This window comes from Prunus avium, chromosome 1, assembly GCF_965620075.1.
Source record: "Prunus avium chromosome 1, drPruAviu1.hap1.1, whole genome shotgun sequence".
NCBI classification, from domain to species: domain Eukaryota; kingdom Viridiplantae; phylum Streptophyta; class Magnoliopsida; order Rosales; family Rosaceae; genus Prunus; species Prunus avium.
Window position 1 is genome coordinate 24,874,283 of NC_142284.1, and position 24,643 is coordinate 24,898,925.

Here is a 24,643-nt window from a genome sequence, read left to right on the forward strand (position 1 = left end):
GTGTTCAAGCTCCATTGGCAGGTGACAAGCTTTCCCAAACACAAGACGATAAGGGCTCATCCCAATGGGAGTCTTATATGCAGTCCTATAAGCCCATAATGAATCATTGAGCTTGGCTGCCCAATCTTTCCTTGTATTGTTCACCACCTTCTCCAGGATGTGCTTAATTTCTCTATTGCTTATTTCCACTTGACCAGAAGTTTGCGGATGATATGGTGTAGAGACTCGATGGGTGATGTTGTACTTCTTCATGAGTGCTTCGAATGGCTTGTTACAGAAGTGGCTGCCTCCATCACTAATGACAGCCCTTGGAGTACCAAACCTTGTGAAAATATTATCCTTCAAGAACTTGAGCACCACCTTATGATCATTGGTTTTGGTGGCTATGGCTTCCACCCATTTAGACACATAATCAACAGCAACAAGTATGTAAGTACAACCAAAGGAAGATGGGAATGGTCCCATGAAATCAATACCCCATACATCGAAGAGCTCCACAACAAGTATGCTATTCAATGGCATTTCGTTCCTGCGACTTATGTTCCCCATCCTTTGACACCTATCACACTTAACACAAAAATTAAACGCATCTTTGAATAGAGTGGGCCAAAAGAAACCAGATTGGAGAATTTTAAGTGCTGTTTTCTTAGCTCCAAAGTGACCTCCACAAGCCAATTCGTGGCTATGCCTAAGTATGCTTTCTTGCTCTTCTTCTGGAACACATCTTCTGATGAGTTGATCCGGGCAATGCTTGAATAAGAAAGGTTCATCCCAGACATAATGTTTCACCATGGAAAAGAACTTCTTCTTGTCCTGAGAAGTTAGATCATTTCTAAGAACACCACAAGCAAGATAATTAACAAAATCAGCATACCATGGTTCTTTGACTTGGGCAGCATATAGTTGTTCATCAGGGAAAGTCTCATTCAAGGGTAGCACAGCTTCTCCTTTTTCTTCAACCACAATTCTGCTCAAATGATCAGCTACCACATTCTCACATCCCTTCTTGTCTCGAATTTCCAAATCGAACTCTTGCAGCAAGAGAATCCATCTAATTAAGCGTGGTTTTGCGTCCTTCTTAGTGAGCAAGTATCTAAGAGCTGCATGGTCAGAATAAACAATTACTTTAGAACCAACAAGATAAGAACGAAATTTTTCTAAAGCAAAAACCACAGCAAGGAACTCCTTCTCTGTTGTGGAGTAGTTGATTTGAGCATCATTCAAGGTCCGGCTAGCATAATGAATCACATGGGGGAGCTTGTTCTTCTTTTGACCTAAAACTGCACCAATAGCAAAGTCAGAGGCATCACACATTATTTCAAATGGTAAAGACCAATCTGGAGCTATGATAATAGGGGCTGAAGTTAGCTCCCTCTTCAAGGTAGTAAAGGCTTCCATGCAAGCTTCATTAAACTCAAAAACAGCATCCTTAGCAAGGAGATTACACAATGGCCTTGTAATGCTTGAGAAATTTTTGATGAACCTTCTATAGAATCCAGCATGACCTAGAAAGCTTCTAATTCCTTTCACAGAGGTAGGGGGTGGCAGATTTGAGATGAGATCGATCTTGGCTTTATCCACTTCAATTCCCTTGCTTGAAATCACATGGCCTAGCACAATGCCTTGTCTCACCATGAAGTGACACTTCTCCCAATTCAAAATCAGGTTTGTTTCCTGGCATCTTTTAAGCACTAGAGACAAGTGGTGAAGACAATTATCAAAAGAGGAACCAAAAACTGAAAAATCATCCATAAATACCTCAATGAATCGTTCCACCATATCTGAAAAGATAGACATCATGCATCTTTGGAAAGTTGCTGGGGCATTGCACAAACCGAATGGCATCCTTCTATAAGCAAACGTACCAAATGGGCATGTGAATGTGGTTTTCTCTTGGTCTTCCGGAGCAATGGGAATTTGATTATAACCTGAAAAACCATCAAGAAAACAATAGTAAGCATGGCCAGATAAACGTTCAAGCATTTGATCAATAAAAGGCAAGGGGAAATGATCTTTTCTAGTGGATGTGTTCAACTTCCTGTAATCAATGCAAACTCTCCAACCAGTGATAGTTCGTGTAGGAACTATCTCATTCTTCTCATTCTTCACAACGGTGATTCCGGACTTCTTCGGAACAACTTGTACAGGGCTCACCCACTTAGAATCTGAAATTGGGTAGATGATTCCTACATCGAGTAGCTTTAAAACTTCAGCTCTAACCACCTCTTTCATGTTGGGATTTAGCCTCCTTTGGGCATCACGGGATGGTTTGCTGTCTTCTTCCATTAGAATCCGGTGCATGCACATGCTTGGACTAATTCCTTTGATGTCTGCTATGGTCCACCCAATGGCTGTTTTATGCTCTTTTAGAACCTTAATTAAGCTCTCTTCTTCATGTGAGGTGAGACCTGCAGCAATTATAACAGGGAGAGTTTCGTTAGCACCCAAATAAGTATATTTAAGATGATTGGGCAGTGGTTTAAGTTCTAGCTTTGGTGGGGTGATAATGGATGGCTCCAATTTCGTGGATGATGGTCCAAGAGGCTCGAGTGGTGGCCTAAAGGATGGTGGGTATGGTTGAAACACTTCTAAGGCAGCCACCACTTCTTGGAACTCCGGTTCACAAAGATCTTCCTCTTCTTGTGTTAAGACAGCTTCTAGAGGATCATTAAACTTTCTCTGCAAAATTTTGGAAGAAACCTCATGATCCACAACATCAATTGAAAAGCAAGAATCAAGAGAGATAGAAGGTTGAGATAGAGCATTAAGCATTTTAAATTCAACAGTTTCACCCAGAACAGTCATGGAAAGGGTGCTATCTTTCACTTTGATAACTGTGTCTGCAGTGGCCATGAATGGCCTGCCTAGGAGAATGCGATCAACATGATCTCCATTTGGATTGTCTTCCATGTCCATCACTACAAAATCAGCAGGGAGAATTAGTGTATTAACTTGAACTAAAATATCTTCTACAATACCTTTTGGATATTTTATAGAATGATCAGCTAGTTCAAGTCGTATTGAAGTCTTCTTCATCCCTTCTAAGCCAAGCTTTTGATACAATGAATATGGCATTAGGTTGACACTTGCTCCCAAGTCCAACATGGCTCTTCCAACCTTATTGCCTCCAATGTTAATGGGAATGTCAAAGCTGCCAGGATCAACTAGTTTTGGTGGAAGCTTCCTTTGCAACACAGCACTTACATTCTGGTCAAGCTTTACATCTTCATTTGGAGCGAAATTGAGCTTGTGAGTTTTCAAGTCCTTGATGAACTTTCCATATGCAGGAATCTGTTCAATAACATCAAGCAAAGGCAAATTGATATTAACTTTACTCAAAATATCATAAATCTCTTTAAAAGCCTTATCTTGCTTTGCTTTCTTAAGACGGCCTGGAAATGGAATCGGTGGAACATATGGAGCGGGTGGCACGTATCTATCTTCTTGAAGATGTGGTGGCACAAATTTGTCATCTCTCTTATGCAATTGGAATTGTTTGGATTCCTGAGAATCTGATTTGGCATTAGGAGCAGATTGAGAAGTTTTGAGATGTTCCCCTTCTGTAGCCGTGGTCTCCTCCTCTTCATCTTCTACAATCACAACATCATTTGAAAGATTAGAATCAACTTTACTATCAATGATCTTACCTGATCTGAGCACATGAATGGCCTTGGCTTCTTGGTTCTTTGGATTGATCTCGGTTTGGCTTGGCCATTTCCCAGGTGCTCTTTGAGTTATTTCAGCAGCTAATTGGCCTATTTGAACTTCCAATTTGGTAATGGCAGCTTGTGTAGTTTGCTGGAAATTGGATTGGTTGATTGCCATCTGCTTAACTATATCCTCCAATGATGATGTTTGTTGTGGCTTTTGGAATGAAGGGGGATTGGCTTGATTCTGAGTATTCCTCCATGAAAAGTTTGGATGATTCCTCCAACCTGGATTATAACTTTGAGAGTATGGATCATTTCTTGGACCTTGGTTGTAGGAATTTACCAACTTAGCTTGCTCTTGCACAAATTCTGGATATCCAGCCCCAAGTGGACAAGCTATGGTAGCATGGTCAGGAGTTTCGCAAATACTACACACTTCTTTCGGAGGGCTTCTTGAGTTTAATGCAAGAAGAGCATCTAGCTTTTGTTCCAGTTTTGAAATCTGCACACTAGAAGCATCATTAGAACCACTAATAACACGTTTACCTCTTGTATCCGTATGTTGGGTCTCCATTGCTATCTCCTCAAAGAGTTCGTATGTTTCTTCTGGTGTTTTGGTTTTAAAAGAACCACCTGCAAAATTGGTGACTATATTATGACTAGAAGGGGTTAGTCCTTTATAAAACATACGCATTTGAAGCTTCAATGGAATCCCATGATGAGGACATTGGTTGAGCAGCCCATTGAATCTCTCCCATGCTTCACAAAACGATTCATCATCTTGCTGTGCAAATAACAAGATCTTATCCCTAAGCATGTCGGTCTTTTGCGTGGAGAAGTATTTCTCCAAGAACTTCTTTTGAATGGCAGCCCATGTAGTGAGTGAACCAGGCTTTAAAGAATTCAACCAATATTTCGCCTTATCCTTCAAAGTGTATGGAAACACTCTCATTCGAAGTTGATCTTCTGTCACACCTGTCAAGGGAAAAGAACTCACAACATTAAAAATATCCTTTATATGAGTTAATGGATCTTCATTAGGTAAACCATAAAAGGAAGGCAGCATATTAAGATGAGAAGATTTAAGCTCATAATTTCGAGCTACAGTGGGCAGCAAAATGCTTGAAGGAGATGCTGGAATTGTTGGGATATCAAGTTCTCCCATGAACTCATTGGCAGCCATCTCTTCTTCTTCTTCTTGGTCTGAACTTGCTTCCGAATTTGAAGGTGAAGAACCAGGAAGTTCAGTGTGGAGAGCAATACTTGTAAATGTGGCAAGAGCTTGCTCTTTTGCAGTTGACAACTCTCTTTCTAGACGATTATGAACTTCAGAGATCACCCGGTTGGGTTGCAACGATGGTCCTGCGTTCAAAGATCTGGAGCGTTGGAACGAAGACCTCACTTGTTCAAGGAACGGTCTTTTAGACATAAACTACCTGAAACAGAAAATTAGATTAATTAGAAACACTAAAAAAATAGGGTAACCTTGGGCACATAACCAGGGAAGAACTTTCGTTCAGTCCCCGGCAACGGCGCCAAAATTTGTTGTTAATTATTATGTTAACTCGCAATTGTACGGGGCAATTAGTAATATAGCAAGACAAGTACGAGGTCGTACCCACGAAGACTGAGAAGTTCAAATTAGTTATGTACGTAGATTACCGAATTCAAGAAGTTAGGAAGTTAAGTCTAAAACAGAAATTAAAGTGAGAGTGATTATGATTGTGAAAGGAAGTGAGCAAACTGAAATTGCAAATGAAAGCAAATAAACAAGTGTAACAAAGAGTGGTTTTAAGAGTTGGAAAACAGATTTGGAGACTAGGGCATTCGAATCACCATAACAATTCAATTCTGGGTTATATGGAGTCAAGTAACAAGTCTAATTCAGATTCAAAGATTGATTCTAGCTAAAGTATGATTAGGCCATGGTGTTTGGTCCTAACCTTGTGTTCCTAATTCCCTAATTTGATCATTTGTTGTCTAACCTAAAATTAAGCATTAGGAACCCATTAAGCATAGAAGAACAATTTAAACAACCAAGCATGTATCTAATCCCTGTTGTCGAATGTCCATACATACTCTTCCTATTCATAGTTCAATTCGAATTAAAGCATGGTGTCTACTCTTAATTCAAACCAAGATAGTTAACAAACAAGTTCTAATGGTGATCAATCATTCAAACAAGCATGTTAACTTATAAGCATAATGAATAAGAACATGAATCATGAATCAAACTTGAAACTCCAAACTTATAAACCCAGAATATTCATGTTAGGTTACATCGAAGCCCTAGTTATGGATTTAGCTACTCATAATGGAAAAGAAACTAAAATAGAAATGGGAAAACATAATGAATGCCATAAGAGTAGAAAAACCCTTTTCTGAAGTTCTTGTAGTGTCCAATGCTTCTCCAAGAGCTTCTCCACGTCTAGAAGGATGTACGAAGGATATGGAGGTGATTTGAGATGAGCTTGAGTGAGTGGTGATGGCTGAGAAAGAGGAAATTCGTAGGGAAATGGAAGGGAGGTTTTCTGGAGCTGTTTTGGTGATTTTGGGGCAGTTTAGAGTATTGGGTTGATTGCTTGAGTGTTTGGGGTTGTGGGAATGTATGAGGATGATTTCTGGATGATGGAAGTGTGGAGGATGGCTGAAGTCAATTTTGTAGCTTGAAGACTCCTCTATTTATAGGGCTAAGAGGGAGGAACATCATGATGAAATCCAACACCACAATTCCTCATTTAATACAACCCATAACTCCCACTTCATCTTGTCTATGTTAGTGTGGTTGGAATCAATCCCATCCCATACTTCTTTTGCTGCACCTCAAGCTTTCTTCACATGGGATCAAAGGTGATCAATTGTGGCTGCCTTTTGCTGCCAACCCATGTGGTCTTCTTTTGGTTGTTGAACAAATACGAGTCTTCTGAACCAGACTTGGTGTAGGAAGGCCAGAGGTTTCAAAACTTATCCAATGGGGCTCAAATTTGGATATGTTATAGTGGACACCCATTGGAACAACGTCTATGAAGAAAGTATTCCCATCGGAGCAGTAGAAGTATGCGTTTTGGGCCTTACAATTTGGCTGCCGAACAGAGACTGGAATTGACTTCATTTCATTTATGCTTTACATGCATGCACATGCTTTCTCAATAATAACTCCAGCATGTACCAACTTGATCCTTTAGACTTTCATAGCTGGAATGCCTCCCCACTTCACTCATTATGTTGGATCCAAAGTCAGTTGCAGCATGGGTGAGGCACATGGAGGCACATGACAAAGCTGGCAGCTGCAAATCCTCCTGAGCAGGGTTGAGTGTTGGGCGGGCTGAGCACTCCACAAATGTCCAATTGGGCTGAAATTTGGATATGTTGTACTAGACACCCATTGGAACAAGTTTCATGAAGATCTTCACCTCATCCAAGCCCCATAGCATGCTGATCCAAGGCCAAGAAGCTGACCTACGAAATTGGGCTGGAAAGGAGTTGTAGCCAAAATGTGTTTGTCTTTAAGCCCTTCTTCCATTCACCCAAATCAAGCCTTAACATGCATGGATTGCATCATTTCCTATCCAAAGTCATCATTGTTACCTAAATGTCAATTAACTGAAAGATAAACACAAAAAGGATTAAAAGCACAAGTTTAACTCAAACACATAACCAAATCATAAGCTAGAATGGTACAAAATGATATACAATTATGAACCGATCACACGGTCCGGTTCGGTCCGGTTCTCCCCTAAACCCGAAATTGAAATCGGTACTTCTCATCCGGTCCGGTTCGGTCCGGTTTTTCAATTAAACACCTAAGTGATCCGCACCAACCCGAACCGGTTTATATCCGGTTCGGTTTCCGATTTTACAATTTGGACCGGCCCTTGGGCCCAATTGATTTTTTTATTATAAATTTTTAGAGATTTAAGCCCAACTGAAGTTTTTAAACAAAATTTGGGCCTACAAATTCACAATTAGCCCAATTCCCACCCAATCATCCCAAACATTAAATTTAAAATTACATGCCAATAACAAAACAAATACACTTAATTGCAAACAAAATTACTAAAAAAATTATAGAAATAACATTTAAACTACTCCATTTTCCACTGAAAAAAAAAGAAAAAAAAAGCTCCATCTTCCCCTTGTTCTTTCTCGGAGGCAAGGGCAACACAAAGAGGCATCTTCTTCAAACCTTCTCTATTAAGCTCTCCCAGCCCCTGGATTTCCTGTGCAAAGATATACTGCTTCTTCTGTTATCTGCTGCTGTGAAGCCATATGAGTTGACTGCAGGTGAGAAAGTATGTCCTCCATGATATGATTGCACAAAAGTCTTGTCCAATGAATTAATAAACTTTGGAGAATCGGAAACTACATACATGTCATTGTTATGTGTTCTCATGTCACCATTGCTAAGCAGCACAACTGCCGCCAAGCCACTCTCAGACACATCAAGCCTAGTCCAAAAAAAAAAATACAGAGAGAGAGAGAGAGAGAGAGAGAAAATTGGGGTTTTACTTCGAGCTTGAAATTTTCATTTTCATTATCTCCAAACAGCAATTAGGGTTTTACTTCGAGCTTGAAATTTTTACAGTAGAAAAAACAACGAGAATGAAACGAAGGAATACTGAACATTTGCGTTTGATAGAACCCTAAATCAATCATACCCACATCTTCGATCGTGAATCAAATAAAACAAAAAATGAGAGAACGAGGCAACACAATAAGCAATGAAGAATTAGAAAGAGAGTAACTAGCTCACCTGGTTTCGTGACGCCGCCGAGTCAGAGAGAATGAGAGAGAGAGAAAATTGGAATTAGAAAGAGGAAGAAGAAAGAGAAAGAAGAAGAAAGAGGCAACACTAGAAGCATCATTAGAACCACTAATAACACGTTTACCTCTTGTATCCGTATGTTGGGTCTCCATTGCTATCTCCTCAAAGAGTTCGTATGTTTCTTCTGGAGTTTTGGTTTTAAAAGAACCACCTGCAAAATTGGTGACTATATTATGACTAGAAGGGGTTAGTCCTTTATAAAACATACGCATTTGAAGCTTCAATGGAATCCCATGATGAGGACATTGGTTGAGCCGCCCATTGAATCTCTCCCATGCTTCACAAAACGATTCATCATCTTGCTGTGCAAATAACAAGATCTTATCCCTAAGCATGTCGGTCTTTTGCGTGGAGAAGTATTTCTCCAAGAACTTCTTTTGAATGGTAGCCCATGTAGTGAGTGAACCAGGCTTCAAAGAATTCAACCAATATTTCGCCTTATCCTTCAAAGTGTATGGAAACACTCTCATTCGAAGTTGATCTTCTGTCACACCTGTCAAGGGAAAAGAACTCACAACATTAAAAATATCCTTTATATGAGTTAATGGATCTTCATTAGGTAAACCATAAAAGGAAGGCAGCATATTAAGATGAGAAGATTTAAGCTCATAATTTCGAGCTACAGTGGGCAGCAAAATGCTTGAAGGAGATGCTGGAATTGTTGGGATATCAAGTTCTCCCATGAACTCATTGGCAGCCATCTCTTCTTCTTCTTCTTGGTCTGAACTTGCTTCCGAATTTGAAGGTGAAGAACCAGGAAGTTCAGTGTGGAGAGCAATACTTGTAAATGTGGCAAGAGCTTGCTCTTTTGCAGTTGACAACTCTCTTTCTAGACGATTATGAACTTCAGAGATCACCCGGTTGGGTTGCAACGATGGTCCTGCGTTCAAAGATCTGGAGCGTTGGAACGAAGACCTCACTTGTTCAAGGAACGGTCTTTTAGACATAAACTACCTGAAACAGAAAATTAGATTAATTAGAAACACTAAAAAGAATAGGGTAACCTTGGGCACATAACCAGGGAAGAACTTTCGTTCAGTCCCCGGCAACGGCGCCAAAATTTGTTGTTAATTATTATGTTAACTCGCAATTGTACGGGGCAATTAGTAATATAGCAAGACAAGTACGAGGTCGTACCCACGAAGACTGAGAAGTTCAAATTAGTTATGTACGTAGATTACCGAATTCAAGAAGTTAGGAAGTTAAGTCTAAAACAGAAATTAAAGTGAGAGTGATTGTGATTGTGAAAGGAAGTGAGCAAACTGAAATTGCAAATGAAAGCAAATAAACAAGTGTAACAAAGAGTGGTTTTAAGAGTTGGAAAACAGATTTGGAGACTAGGGCATTCGAATCACCATAACAATTCAATTCTGGGTTATATGGAGTCAAGTAACAAGTCTAATTCATATTCAAAGATTGATTCTAGCTAAAGTATGATTAGGCCATGGTGTTTGATCCTAACCTTGTGTTCCTAATTCCCTAATTTGATCATTTGTTGTCTAACCTAAAATTAAGCATTAGGAACCCATTAAGCATAGAAGAACAATTTAAACAACCAAGCATGTATCTAATCCCTGTTGTCGAATGTCCATACATACTCTTCCTATTCATAGTTCAATTCGAATTAAAGCATGGTGTCTACTCTTAATTCAAACCAAGATAGTTAACAAACAAGTTCTAATGGTGATCAATCATTCAAACAAGCATGTTAACTTATAAGCATAATGAATAAGAACATGAATCATGAATCAAACTTGAAACTCCAAACTTATAAACCCAGAATATTCATGTTAGGTTACATCGAAGCCCTAGTTATGGATTTAGCTACTCATAATGGAAAAGAAACTAAAATAGAAATGGGAAAACATAATGAATGCCATAAGAGTAGAAAAACCCTTTTTATGAAGTTCTTGTAGTGTCCAATGCTTCTCCAAGAGCTTCTCCACGTCTAGAAGGATGTATGAAGGATATGGAGGTGATTTGAGATGAGCTTGAGTGAGTGGTGATGGCTGAGAAAGAGGAAATTCGTAGGGAAATGGAAGGGAGGTTTTCTGGAGCTGTTTTGGTGATTTTGGGGCAGTTTAGAGTATTGGGTTGATTGCTTGAGTGTTTGGGGTTGTGGGAATGTATGAGGATGATTTCTGGATGATGGAAGTGTGGAGGATGGCTGAAGTGAATTTTGTAGCTTGAAGACTCCTCTATTTATAGGGCTAAGAGGGAGGAACATCATGATGAAATCCAACACCACCATTCCTCATTTAATACAACCCATAACTCCCACTTCATCTTGTCTATGTTAGTGTGGTTGGAATCAATCCCATCCCATACTTCTTTTGCTGCACCTCAAGCTTTCTTCACATGGGATCAAAGGTGATCAATTGTGGCTGCCGAACAGAGACTGGAATTGACTTCATTTCATTTATGCTTTACATGCATGCACATGCTTTCTCTATAATAACTCCAGCATGTACCAACTTGATCCTTTAGACTTTCATAGCTGGAATGCCTCCCCACTTCACTCATTATGTTGGATCCAAAGTCAGTTGCAGCATGGGTGAGGCACATGGAGGCACATGACAAAGCTGGCAGCTGCAAATCCTCCTGAGCAGGGTTGAGTGTTGGGCGGACTGAGCACTCCACAAATGTCCAATTGGGCTGAAATTTGGATATGTTGTACTAGACACCCATTGGAACAAGTTTCATGAAGATCTTCACCTCATCCAAGCCCCATAGCATGCTGATCCAAGGCCAAGAAGCTGACCTACGAAATTGGGCTGGAAAGGAGTTGTAGCCAAAATGTGTTTGTCTTTAAGCCCTTCTTCCATTCACCCAAATCAAGCCTTAACATGCATGGATTGCATCATTTCCTATCCAAAGTCATCATTGTTACCTAAATGTCAATTAACTGAAAGATAAACACAAAAAGGATTAAAAGCACAAGTTTAACTCAAAAACATAACCAAATCATAAGCTAGAAGGGTACAAAATGATATACAATTATGAACCGATCAAATTCCCCCAAACCTAGATTTTGCTAGTCCTCGAGCAAAACAACACAAAACAAAGTTAAAAACAAAAAGTTAACTAAACCACTTTCGTAGGTAACTCGATTGCATTGAGCGTATGGAACAAGCCTTTAAACCTCTAGGCATCCCTAGTAGGAGGAGTTGTGTCTCCTGAGGGTTTAACAGAAACGATACCCACAAACGCATTACTAACTCTACAAAACAAAGTGGTTAGTAAAACTTGAAATCAACTAATGAGAACGAAAGAAAACTTTAGTCATACCTCCAACACCGTAGAGTTGCCAAGATAGGTGATCAGTCAGTGTGTAATGTGGAAGCTATAGCTCAAAGGCACACGGTTTCAAAGCAAGCACACTCAAACCTTGAATAAAGAACATGCTTCGACTCTAATTCTCACAGATAACACTCAATCACTCAGAACCAATGGTTTTATTCTCTCAAACAAGCTTAAGTGAGTATATGAAATAGAAGCACAATATTTGGTTAGATCTCATGAAGGGAATCAAATACTAAGAATAGAGATACACACATACCTACCAGCACCCATGAATACATCCTCAAAGATCAGCTAGGTCTTTCACAAGGTTTGTAATGAAAGGTAAGGTTAGGGGAAATGGAAGAATTGGAAGGAAAAACAGGTAACTTAAGAACATACCAAGGTTGCATTCTTCATTGATCTGCAAGGTGGCATTGACTTATAATGGCATGGCTGCAAACTTCATGGTACCACCTGGCATAGACTTTATTTATTTATTTATTTTTATTTTTTTTTACACTTAGATCAAATCGAAACACTTTCATCTTCGTTGATTTGATCTGCATCTTCATTAACTTCATTGCACAGAATCACACCATCTTTCATTTAGGCACATGGCAGCAACTTCCTTGCTTCAAACTTTATCTTGGCACACCTTGGTATATTTCTAAGCTATAGGGTATGGCTACAATAGGTGAAGTATCTCAGATTGAGATACAAAGGTAGGGAAATGATGAGGGTGATAGAAGAAAAGGCTTTAAGTGTTTGGCTTCAAGAGGGTTGATGGAACACACATATAGGTAGGGTGAAAAGAAAGCACATCGAATGGTTATGCACAGATAGCCTAGCATCACTTCAATGAGTTCATTCATGAATGAGAGCAAGCACATGATATCTGCAAAAGAGAATCATCCTTAGTATTCAATCAAAATGGAATAATGAGATCATTTAGAGTGAAATGAAGAAAATAAATTGGGATGAGAAATAGAAACACTTTAAACCCTCTCAAGAAAGCAATTGGGCTCAATATAGCTCACTAGGGTAGTCTCCACTATTCTCCTTCGAGAATTTGAGCATGGTACTTTAGCCACCAGAATTCTAGGAGCCAAAGCTTTGTGAAGTGCAAAATTCTGATATGAAAACCTCAATGGCAGCTCCATAGCATCGATTGTATGACATTAAAAATAATAATAATAATAAAAAATAAAAAAATAAAAAATTAGTGACAAATGAACGAAAATTGAAAACACAAATGAATGAAATTTGAAAACCTTCCCCCCAGACCTGAATTGAACATTGTCCTCAATGTTAAAGCAAAGTAAAGATGATTGAGAACAAGTAAATGATAAAGGGAAAAGTTAAGAAAAAGTTTAGAAGAAAAAAAAAAAAAAAACAACACAAATATACAAGCAACTCATGGATGACCAGTTAAGGGCCTCAGAAAACACAGCCAGGGGATCCGGGAAGGTTGGAGGGGTCACAATGGTCCCGCTTAAAACCCAAACTTCTTAGACACCGAAGGTGTCGCCTAAAGAACTCCTAGACACTGTATTGACGGAGGTGCTCACTGGGGTTACCCAAAGTTAGCTCATATGAAAAAAAATTATTTAAAGAAACAGAAACTTAAAATGACTAAAATAAAAACAAAACAAGTAAAGAGAAAGGATAGAAATGCTCCCCCTTGATGCGATTAGGTCGATTGCTACCAAGCACCTTCTTCTTGAACACATGGGTTGCCTCCCAAGAAGCGCCTTAGTTACTGTCTTGGCAAGACATTATGTGATCAGCTAAGTTGATGGTACAAAGGGAAGTTGATCCACCACATGGCCTGTTTGAATGCCAGCTGAGATTCCCTCATAGAATGGCTTTAAACGTTGTCCATTTACTTTGAAAGTTGAGCCGTCTTTAGGGTTTTGAATCTCCACAGCTCCATAGGGAGAAACATTGACCACGGTGAATGGGCCTTGCCATCTAGACTTCAATTTTCCTGGAAAGAGACGCAATCGTGAGTTAAACAAAAGAACTGACATACCTTTGGAGAACTCTTTCCGTTGAATGTTTCTGTCATGGTAACTCTTGGTTCGTTCTTTGTAAAGCTTTGCATTCTCATAAGACTCATGTCTAATTTCTTCCAATTCATTGAGCTGAAACTTTCTTGCATGGCCTGCCTTGTCTAGATCAAAATTTAACTTCTTGATGGCCCAAAAAGCATTGTGTTCAAGCTCCATTGGCAGGTGACAAGCTTTCCCAAACACAAGACGATAAGGGCTCATCCCAATGGGAGTCTTATATGCAGTCCTATAAGCCCATAATGAATCATTGAGCTTGGCTGCCCAATCTTTCCTTGTATTGTTCACCACCTTCTCCAGGATGTGCTTAATTTCTCTATTGCTTATTTCCACTTGACCAGAAGTTTGCGGATGATATGGTGTAGAGACTCGATGGGTGATGTTGTACTTCTTCATGAGTGCTTCGAATGGCTTGTTACAGAAGTGGCTGCCTCCATCACTAATGACAGCTCTTGGAGTACCAAACCTTGTGAAAATATTATCCTTCAAGAACTTGAGCACCACCTTATGATCATTGGTTTTGGTGGCTATGGCTTCCACCCATTTAGACACATAATCAACAGCAACAAGTATGTAAGTACAACCAAAGGAAGATGGGAATGGTCCCATGAAATCAATACCCCACACATCGAAGAGCTCCACAACAAGTATGCTATTCAATGGCATTTCGTTCCTGCGACTTATGTTCCCCATCCTTTGACACCTATCACACTTAACACAAAAATTAAACGCATCTTTGAATAGAGTGGGCCAAAAGAAACCAGATTGGAGAATTTTAAGTGCTGTTTTCTTAGCTCCAAAGTGACCTCCACAAGCCAATTCGTGGCTATGCCTAAGTATGCTTTCTTGCTCTTCTTCTGGAACACATCTTCTGATGAGTTGATCCGGGCAATGCTTGAATAAGAAAGGTTCATCCCAGACATAATGTTTCACCATGGAAAAGAACTTCTTCTTGTCCTGAGAAGTTAGATCATTTCTAAGAACACCACAAGCAAGATAATTAACAAAATCAGCATACCATGGTTCTTTGACTTGGGCAGCATATAGTTGTTCATCAGGGAAAGTCTCATTCAAGGGTAGCACAGCTTCTCCTTTTTCTTCAACCACAATTCTGCTCAAATGATCAGCTACCACATTCTCACATCCCTTCTTGTCTCGAATTTCCAAATCGAACTCTTGCAGCAAGAGAATCCATCTAATCAAGCGTGGTTTTGCGTCCTTCTTAGTGAGCAAGTATCTAAGAGCTGCATGGTCAGAATAAACAATTACTTTAGAACCAACAAGATAAGAATGAAATTTTTCTAAAGCAAAAACCACAGCAAGGAACTCCTTCTCTGTTGTGGAGTAGTTGATTTGAGCATCATTCAAGGTCCGACTAGCATAATGAATCACATGGGGGAGCTTGTTCTTCTTTTGACCTAAAACTGCACCAATAGCAAAGTCAGAGGCATCACACATTATTTCAAATGGTAAAGACCAATCTGGAGCTATGATAATAGGGGCTGAAGTTAGCTCCCTCTTCAAGGTAGTAAAGGCTTCCATGCAAGCTTCATTAAACTCAAAAACAGCATCCTTAGCAAGGAGATTACACAATGGCCTTGTAATGCTTGAGAAATTTTTGATGAACCTTCTATAGAATCCAGCATGACCTAGAAAGCTTCTAATTCCTTTCACAGAGGTAGGGGGTGGCAGATTTGAGATGAGATCGATCTTGGCTTTATCCACTTCAATTCCCTTGCTTGAAATCACATGGCCTAGCACAATGCCTTGTCTCACCATGAAGTGACACTTCTCCCAATTCAAAATCAGGTTTGTTTCCTGGCATCTTTTAAGCACTAGAGACAAGTGGTGAAGACAATTATCAAAAGAGGAACCAAAAACTGAAAAATCATCCATAAATACCTCAATGAATCGTTCCACCATATCTGAAAAGATTGACATCATGCATCTTTGGAAAGTTGCTGGGGCATTGCACAAACCGAATGGCATCCTTCTATAAGCAAACGTACCAAATGGGCATGTGAATGTGGTTTTCTCTTGGTCTTCCGGAGCAATGGGAATTTGATTATAACCTGAAAAACCATCAAGAAAACAATAGTAAGCATGGCCAGATAAACGTTCAAGCATTTGATCAATAAAAGGCAAGGGGAAATGATCTTTTCTAGTGGATGTGTTCAACTTCCTGTAATCAATGCAAACTCTCCAACCAGTGATAGTTCGTGTAGGAACTATCTCATTCTTCTCATTCTTCACAACGGTGATTCCGGACTTCTTCGGAACAACTTGTACAGGGCTCACCCACTTAGAATCTGAAATTGGGTAGATGATTCCTACATCGAGTAGCTTTAAAACTTCAGCTCTAACCACCTCTTTCATGTTGGGATTTAGCCTCCTTTGGGCATCACGGGATGGTTTGCTGTCTTCTTCCATTAGAATCCGGTGCATGCACATGCTTGGACTAATTCCTTTGATGTCTGCTATGGTCCACCCAATGGCTGTTTTATGCTCTTTTAGAACCTTAATTAAGCTCTCTTCTTCATGTGAGGTGAGACCTGCAGCAATTATAACAGGGAGAGTTTCGTTAGCACCCAAATAAGTATATTTAAGATGATTGGGCAGTGGTTTAAGTTCTAGCTTTGGTGGGGTGATAATGGATGGCTCCAATTTCGTGGATGATGGTCCAAGAGGCTCGAGTGGTGGCCTAAAGGATGGTGGGTATGGTTGAAACACTTCTAAGGCAGCCACCACTTCTTGGAACTCCGGTTCACAAAGATCTTCCTCTTCTTGTGTTAAGACAGCTTCTAGAGCATCATTAGACTTTCTCTGCAAAATTTTGGAAGAAACCTCATGATCCACAACATCAATTGAAAAGCAAGAATCAAGAGAGATAGAAGGTTGAGTAGAGCATTAAGCATTTTAAATTCAACAGTTTCACCCAGAACAGTCATGGAAAGGGTGCTATCTTTCACTTTGATAACTGTGTCTGCAGTGGCCATGAATGGCCTGCCTAGGAGAATGCGATCAACATGATCTCCATTTGGATTGTCTTCCATGTCCATCACTACAAAATCAGCAGGGAGAATTAGTGTATTAACTTGAACTAAAATATCTTCTACAATACCTTTTGGATATTTTATAGAATGATCAGCTAGTTCAAGTCGTATTGAAGTCTTCTTCATCCCTTCTAAGCCAAGCTTTTGATACAATGAATATGGCATTAGGTTGACACTTGCTCCCAAGTCCAACATGGCTCTTCCAACCTTATTGCCTCCAATGTTAATGGGAATGTCAAAGCTGCCAGGATCAACTAGTTTTGGTGGAAGCTTCCTTTGCAACACAGCACTTACATTCTGGTCAAGCTTTACATCTTCATTTGGAGCGAAATTGAGCTTGTGAGTTTTCAAGTCCTTGATGAACTTTCCATATGCAGGAATCTGTTCAATAACATCAAGCAAAGGCAAATTGATATTAACTTTACTCAAAATATCATAAATCTCTTTAAAAGCCTTATCTTGCTTTGCTTTCTTAAGACGGCCTGGAAATGGAATCGGTGGAACATATGGAGCGGGTGGCACGTATCTATCTTCTTGAAGATGTGGTGGCACAATTTGTCATCTCTCTTATGCAATTGGAATTGTTTGGATTCCTGAGAATCTGATTTGGCATTAGGAGCAGATTGAGAAGTTTTGAGATGTTCCCCTTCTGTAGCCGTGGTCTCCTCCTCTTCATCTTCTACAATCACAACATCATTTGAAAGATTAGAATCAACTTTACTATCAATGATCTTACCTGATCTGAGCACATGAATGGCCTTGGCTTCTTGGTTCTTTGGATTGATCTCGGTTTGGCTTGGCCATTTCCCAGGTGCTCTTTGAGTTATTTCAGCAGCTAATTGGCCTATTTGAACTTCCAATTTGGCAATGGCAGCTTGTGTAGTTTGCTGGAAATTGGATTGGTTGATTGCCATCTGCTTAACTATATCCTCCAATGATGATGTTTGTTGTGGCTTTTGGAATGAAGGGGGATTAGCTTGATTCTGAGTATTCCTCCATGAAAAGTTTGGATGACTCCTCCAACCTGGATTATAACTTTGAGAGTATGGATCATTTCTTGGACCTTGGTTGTAGGAATTTACCAACTTAGCTTGCTCTTGCACAAATTCTGGATATCCAGCCCCAAGTGGACAAGCTATGGTAGCATGGTCAGGAGTTTCGCAAATACTACACACTTCCTTCGGAGGGCTTCTTGAGTTTAATGCAAGAAGAGCATCTAGCTTTTGTTCCAGTTTTGAAATCTGCACACTAGAAGCATCATTAGAACCACTAATAACACGTTTACCTCTTGTATCCGTATGTTGGGTCTCCATTGCTATCTCCTCAATGAGTTCGTATGTTTCTTCTGGAGTTTTGGTTTTAAAAGAACCACCTGCAAAATTGGTGACTATATTATGACTAGAAGGGGTTAGTCCTTTATAAAACATACGCATTTGAAGCTTCAATGGAATCCCATGATGAGGACATTGGTTGAGCAGCCCATTGAATCTCTCCCATGCTTCACAAAACGATTCATCATCTTGCTGTGCAAATAACAAGATCTTATCCCTAAGCATGTCGGTCTTTTGCGTGGAGAAGTATTTCTCCAAGAACTTCTTTTGAATGGCAGCCCATGTAGTGAGTGAACCAGGCTTCAAAGAATTCAACCAATATTTCGCCTTATCCTTCAAAGTGTATGGAAACACTCTCATTCGAAGTTGATCTTCTGTCACACCTGTCAAGGGAAAAGAACTCACAACATTAAAAATATCCTTTATATGAGTTAATGGATCTTCATTAGGTAAACCATAAAAGGAAGGCAGCATATTAAGATGAGAAGATTTAAGCTCATAATTTCGAGCTACAGTGGGCAGCAAAATGCTTGAAGGAGATGCTGGAATTGTTGGGATATCAAGTTCTCCCATGAACTCATTGGCAGCCATCTCTTCTTCTTCTTCTTGGTCTGAACTTGCTTCCGAATTTGAAGGTGAAGAACCAGGAAGTTCAGTGTGGAGAGCAATACTTGTAAATGTGGCAAGAGCTTGCTCTTTTGCAGTTGACAACTCTCTTTCTAGACGATTATGAACTTCAGAGATCACCCGGTTGGGTTGCAACGATGGTCCTGTGTTCAAAGATCTGGAGCGTTGGAACGAAGACCTCACTTGTTCAAGTTACGGTCTTTTAGACATAAACTACCTGAAACAGAAAATTAGATTAATTAGAAACACTAAAAAGAATAGGGTAACCTTGGGCACATAACCAGGGAAGAACTTTCGTTCAGTCCCCGGCAACGGCGCCAAAATTTGTTGTTAATTATTATGTTAACTCGCAATTGTACGGGGCAATTAGTAATATAGCAAGACAAGTACGAGGTCGTACCCACGAAGACTGAGAAGTTCAAATTAGTTATGTACGTAGATTACCGAATTCAAGAAGTTAGGAAGTTAAGTCTAAAACAGAAATTAAAGTGAGAGTGATTGTGATTGTGAAAGGAAGTGAGCAAACTGAAATTGCAAATGAAAGCAAATAAACAAGTGTAACAAAGAGTGGTTTTAAGAGTTGGAAAACAGATTTGGAGACTAGGGCATTCGAATCACCATAACAATTCAATTCTGGGTTATATGGAGTCAAGTAACAAGTCTAATTCATATTCAAAGATTGATTCTAGCTAAAGTATGATTAGGCCATGGTGTTTGATCCTAACCTTGTGTTCCTAATTCCCTAATTTGATCATTTGTTGTCTAACCTAAAATTAAGCATTAGGAACCCATTAAGCATAGAAGAACAATTTAAACAACCAAGCATGTATCTAATCCCTGTTGTCGAATGTCCATACATACTCTTCCTATTCATAGTTCAATTCGAATTAAAGCATGGTGTCTACTCTTAATTCAAACCAAGATAGTTAACAAACAAGTTCTAATGGTGATCAATCATTCAAACAAGCATGTTAACTTATAAGCATAATGAATAAGAACATGAATCATGAATCAAACTTGAAACTCCAAACTTATAAACCAAGAATATTCATGTTAGGTTACATCGAAGCCCTAGTTATGGATTTAGCTACTCATAATGGAAAAGAAACTAAAATAGAAATGGGAAAACATAATGAATGCCATAAGAGTAGAAAAACCCTTTTTATGAAGTTCTTGTAGTGTCCAATGCTTCTCCAAGAGCTTCTCCACGTCTAGAAGGATGTATGAAGGATATGGAGGTGATTTGAGATGAGCTTGAGTGAGTGGTGATGGCTGAGAAAGAGGAAATTCGTAGGGAAATGGAAGGGAGGTTTTCTGGAGCTGTTTTGGTGATTTTGGGGCAGTTTAGAGTATTGGGTTGATTGCTTGAGTGTTTGGGGTTGTGGGAATGTATGAGGATGATTTCTGGAGGATGGAAGTGTGGAGGATGGCTGAAGTGAATTTTGTAGCTTGAAGACTCCTCTATTTATAGGGCTAAGAGGGAGGAACATCATGATGAAATCCAACACCACCATTCCTCATTTAATACAACCCATAACTCCCACTTCATCTTGTCTATGTTAGTGTGGTTGGAATCAATCCCATCCCATACTTCTTTTGCTGCACCTCAAGCTTTCTTCACATGGGATCAAAGGTGATCAATTGTGGCTGCCGAACAGAGACTGGAATTGACTTCATTTCATTTATGCTTTACATGCATGCACATGCTTTCTCTATAATAACTCCAGCATGTACCAACTTGATCCTTTAGACTTTCATAGCTGGAATGCCTCCCCACTTCACTCATTATGTTGGATCCAAAGTCAGTTGCAGCATGGGTGAGGCACATGGAGGCACATGACAAAGCTGGCAGCTGCAAATCCTCCTGAGCAGGGTTGAGTGTTGGGCGGGCTGAGCACTCCACAAATGTCCAATTGGGCTGAAATTTGGATATGTTGTACTAGACACCCATTGGAACAAGTTTCATGAAGATCTTCACCTCATCCAAGCCCCATAGCATGCTGATCCAAGGCCAAGAAGCTGACCTACGAAATTGGGCTGGAAAGGAGTTGTAGCCAAAATGTGTTTGTCTTTAAGCCCTTCTTCCATTCACCCAAATCAAGCCTTAACATGCATGGATTGCATCATTTCCTATCCAAAGTCATCATCGTTACCTAAATGTCAATTAACTGAAAGATAAACACAAAAAGGATTAAAAGCACAAGTTTAACTCAAAAACATAACCAAATCATAAGCTAGAAGGGTACAAAATGATATACAATTATGAACCGATCAAATCGCTAGAAGTATGGAATACAGCAACCACTCCAATTAGGAAGGAACTCCCTTTGAACATGAATTGTCCAATTTCTCACACCTATTGATTTCGGATCGAGCCCAAAACTTGGGCAACATCATAATATGGTGGGAGGAGTCATTTGGTTAGTTTTGAGTGAAATCCAATCGCTAGAAGTATGGAATACACCAACCACTTCAACTAGGAATGAACTGCCGTTGAACTTGAATTGTCCAATTTCTCACACCTATTAATTTTGGATCGAGCCCAAAACTTGGGCAACATCATAATATGGTGGGAGTAGTCATTTGGTGAATTTTGAGTGAAATCCAATCGCTAGAAGTATGGAATACAGCAACCACTCCAATTAGGAAGGAACTGCCGTTGAACTTGAATTGTCCAATTTCTCACACCTATTGATTTCGGGTTGAGCCCAAAACTATGGCAACTTCATAATATGGTGGGAGGAGTCATTTGGTGAGTTTTGAGTGAAATCGAATCGCTAGAAGTATGCAATACAGCAACCACTCCAATTAGGAAGGAACTGCCGTTGAACTTGAATTGTCCAATTTCTCACACCTATTGATTTCGGATCGAGCCCCAAACTTGGGCAACATCATAATATGGTGGGAGGAGTCATTTGGTGAGTTTTGAGTGAAATCCAATCGCTAGAAGTATGGAATACACCAACCACTCCAATTAGGAACGAACTGTCGTTGAACTTGAATTGTCCAATTTCTCACACCTATTAATTTCGTATCGAGCCGCAAACTTGGGCAACATCATAATATGGTGGGAGGAGTCATTTGGTGAGTTTTGAGTGAAATCCAATCGCTAGAAGTATGGAATACACCAACTACTCCAATTAGGAACGAACTGCCGTTGAACTTGAATTGTCCAATTTGGAACACCTATTGGTTTCGGATCGAGCCCAAACCTTGGGCAATATCATAATATGGTGGGAGGAGTCATTTGGTGAGTTTTGAGTGAAATCCAATGGCTAGAAGTACGGAATACACCAACCACTCCAATTAGGAACGAACAGCAGTTGAACTTGAATTGTCCAATTTGGAACACCTATTGATTTCGGATCTAGCCCAAAACTTGGGCAACATCAGAATATGGTGGGAGGAGTCATTTGGTGAGTTTTGGGTGAAATCCAATCGCTAGAAGTGTGGAATACACCAACCACTCCAATTAGGAACGAACTGCCGTTGAACTTGAATTGTCCAATTTCTCACACCTATTGATTTCGGATTGAGCCCAGAACTTGGGCAACATCATAATACGGTGGGAGGAGTCATTTGGTTAGTTTTCAGTGAAATCCAATCGCTAGAAGTATGGAATACCCCAACCACTCCAATTAGGAACGAACTGCCGTTGAACTTGAATTGTCCAATTTCTCACACCTATTGATTTTGGATCGAGCCCCAAACTTGGGCAACATCATAATATGGTGGGAGGAGTCATTTGGTGAGTTTTGAGTGAAATCCAATCGCTAGAAGTATGGAATACACCAACCACTCCAATTAGGAACGAACTGTCGTTGAACTTGAATTTTCCAATTTGGAACACCTATTGATTTTGGATTGAGCCCAAAACTTGGGCAACATCATAATATGGTGGGAGGAGTCATTTGGTTAGTTTTGAGTGAAATCCAATCGCTAGAAGTATGGAATACACCAACCACTCCAATTAGGAACGAACTGCCGTTGAACTTGCATTGTCCAATTTCTCACACCTATTGATTTCGGATCGAGCCCCAAACTTGGGCAACATCATAATATGGTGGGAGGAGTCATTTGGTGAGTTTTGAGTGAAATCCAATCGCTAGAAGTATGGAATACACCAACCACTCCAATTAGGAACGAACTGTCGTTGAACTTGAATTGTCCAATTTCTCACACCTATTGATTTCGGATCAAGCCGCAAACTTGGGCAACATCATAATATGGTGGGAGGAGTCATTTGGTGAGTTTTGAGTGAAATCCAATCGCTAGAATTATGGAATACCACTCCAATTAGGAACGAACTGCCGTTGAACTTGAATTGTCCAATTTGGAACACCTATTGATTTCGGATCGAGCCCAAAACTTGGGCAACATCATAATATGGTGGGAGGAGTCTTTTGGTGAATTTTGATTGAAATCCAATCGCTAGAAGTATGGAATACACCAACGACTCCAATTAGGAACGAACTGCCGTTGAACTTGAATTGTCCAATTTGGAACACCTATTGATTTCGGATCGAGCCCAAAACTTGGGCAACATCAAAATATGGTGGGAGAAGTCATTTGGTGAGTTTTGAGTGAAATCCAATCGCTAGAAGTATGGAATACACCAACCACCCCAATTAGGAACGAACTGCCGCTGAACTTGAATTGTCCAATTTGGAACACCTATTGATTTCGGATCGAGCCCAAAACTTGGGAAAAATCATAATATGGTGGGAGGAGTCATCTGGGGAGTTTTGAGTGAAATCCAATCGCTAGAAGTATGGAATACACCAACCACTCCAATTAGGAACGAACTGTCGTTGAACTTGAATTGTCCAATTTCTCACACCTATTGATTTCGGATCGAGCCCAAAACTTGGGCAACATCATAATATGGTGGGAGGAGTCATTTGGTGAGTTTTGAGTGAAATCCAATCGCTAGAAGTATGGAATACCACTCCAATTAGGAACGAACTGTCGTTGAACTTAAATTGTCCACTTTGGAACACCTATTGATTTCGGATCGAGCCCAAAACTTGGGCAAACTCATAATATGGTGGGAGGAGTCATTTGGTTAGTTTTGAGTGAAATCCAATCGCTAGAGGTATGGAATACACCAACCACTCCAATTAGGAACGAACTGCCGTTGAACTTGAATTGTCCAATTTCTCACACCTATTGATTTCGGATCGAGCCCACAACTTGGGCAACATCGTAATATGGTGGGAGGAGTCATTTGGTGAGTTTTGAGTGAAATCCAATCGCTAGAAGTATGGAATACAACAACTACTCCGATTTGGAACGAACTGTCATTGAAATTGAATTGACCAATTTCTCACACCTATTGATTTCGGATCGAGCCCAAAACTTGGGCAACATCATAATATGGTGGGAGGAGTCATTTGGTGAGTTTTGAGTGAAATCCAATCGCTAGAAGTATGGAATACACCAACCACTCGAATTAGGAACGAACTGCCGTTGAACTAGAATTGTCCAATTTCTGACACCTGTTGATTTCGGATCGAGCCCAAAAGTTGGGCAACATCATAATATGGTGGGAGGAGTGATTTGGTGAGTTTTGAGTGAAATCCAATCGCTAGAAGTATGGAATACACCAACCACTCCAATTAGGAACGAACTGCCGTTGAACTTGAATTGTCCAATTTCTCATACCTATTGATTTCGGATCGAGCCCAAAAGTTGGGCAACATCATAATATGGTGGGAGGAGTCATTTGGTGAGTTTTGAGTGAAATCCAATCGCTAGAAGTATGGAATACACCAACCACTCCAATTAGGAACGAACTGCCGTTGAA

At 39.9% G+C, this 24,643-nt stretch overlaps 3 non-coding genes across 3 annotated transcripts; all 3 read left to right on the top strand.

Annotated features, from left to right (window-relative positions):
• Positions 1–4,360: 4,360 nt before the first annotated feature.
• On the top strand, positions 4,361–4,467 carry LOC148297643 (small nucleolar RNA R71). The gene has a single exon (XR_015833195.1). It is a non-coding gene; the product is annotated as a small nucleolar RNA R71 (small nucleolar RNA).
• A 4,236-nt stretch (positions 4,468–8,703) lies between these two features.
• Positions 8,704–8,810, top strand: LOC148297644 (small nucleolar RNA R71). The gene has a single exon (XR_015833214.1). It is a non-coding gene; the product is annotated as a small nucleolar RNA R71 (small nucleolar RNA).
• Positions 8,811–18,328: 9,518 nt separating this feature from the next.
• On the top strand, positions 18,329–18,435 carry LOC148297645 (small nucleolar RNA R71). Its single transcript, XR_015833196.1, has one exon. It is a non-coding gene; the product is annotated as a small nucleolar RNA R71 (small nucleolar RNA).
• The last annotated feature ends 6,208 nt before the right edge of the window (positions 18,436–24,643 follow it).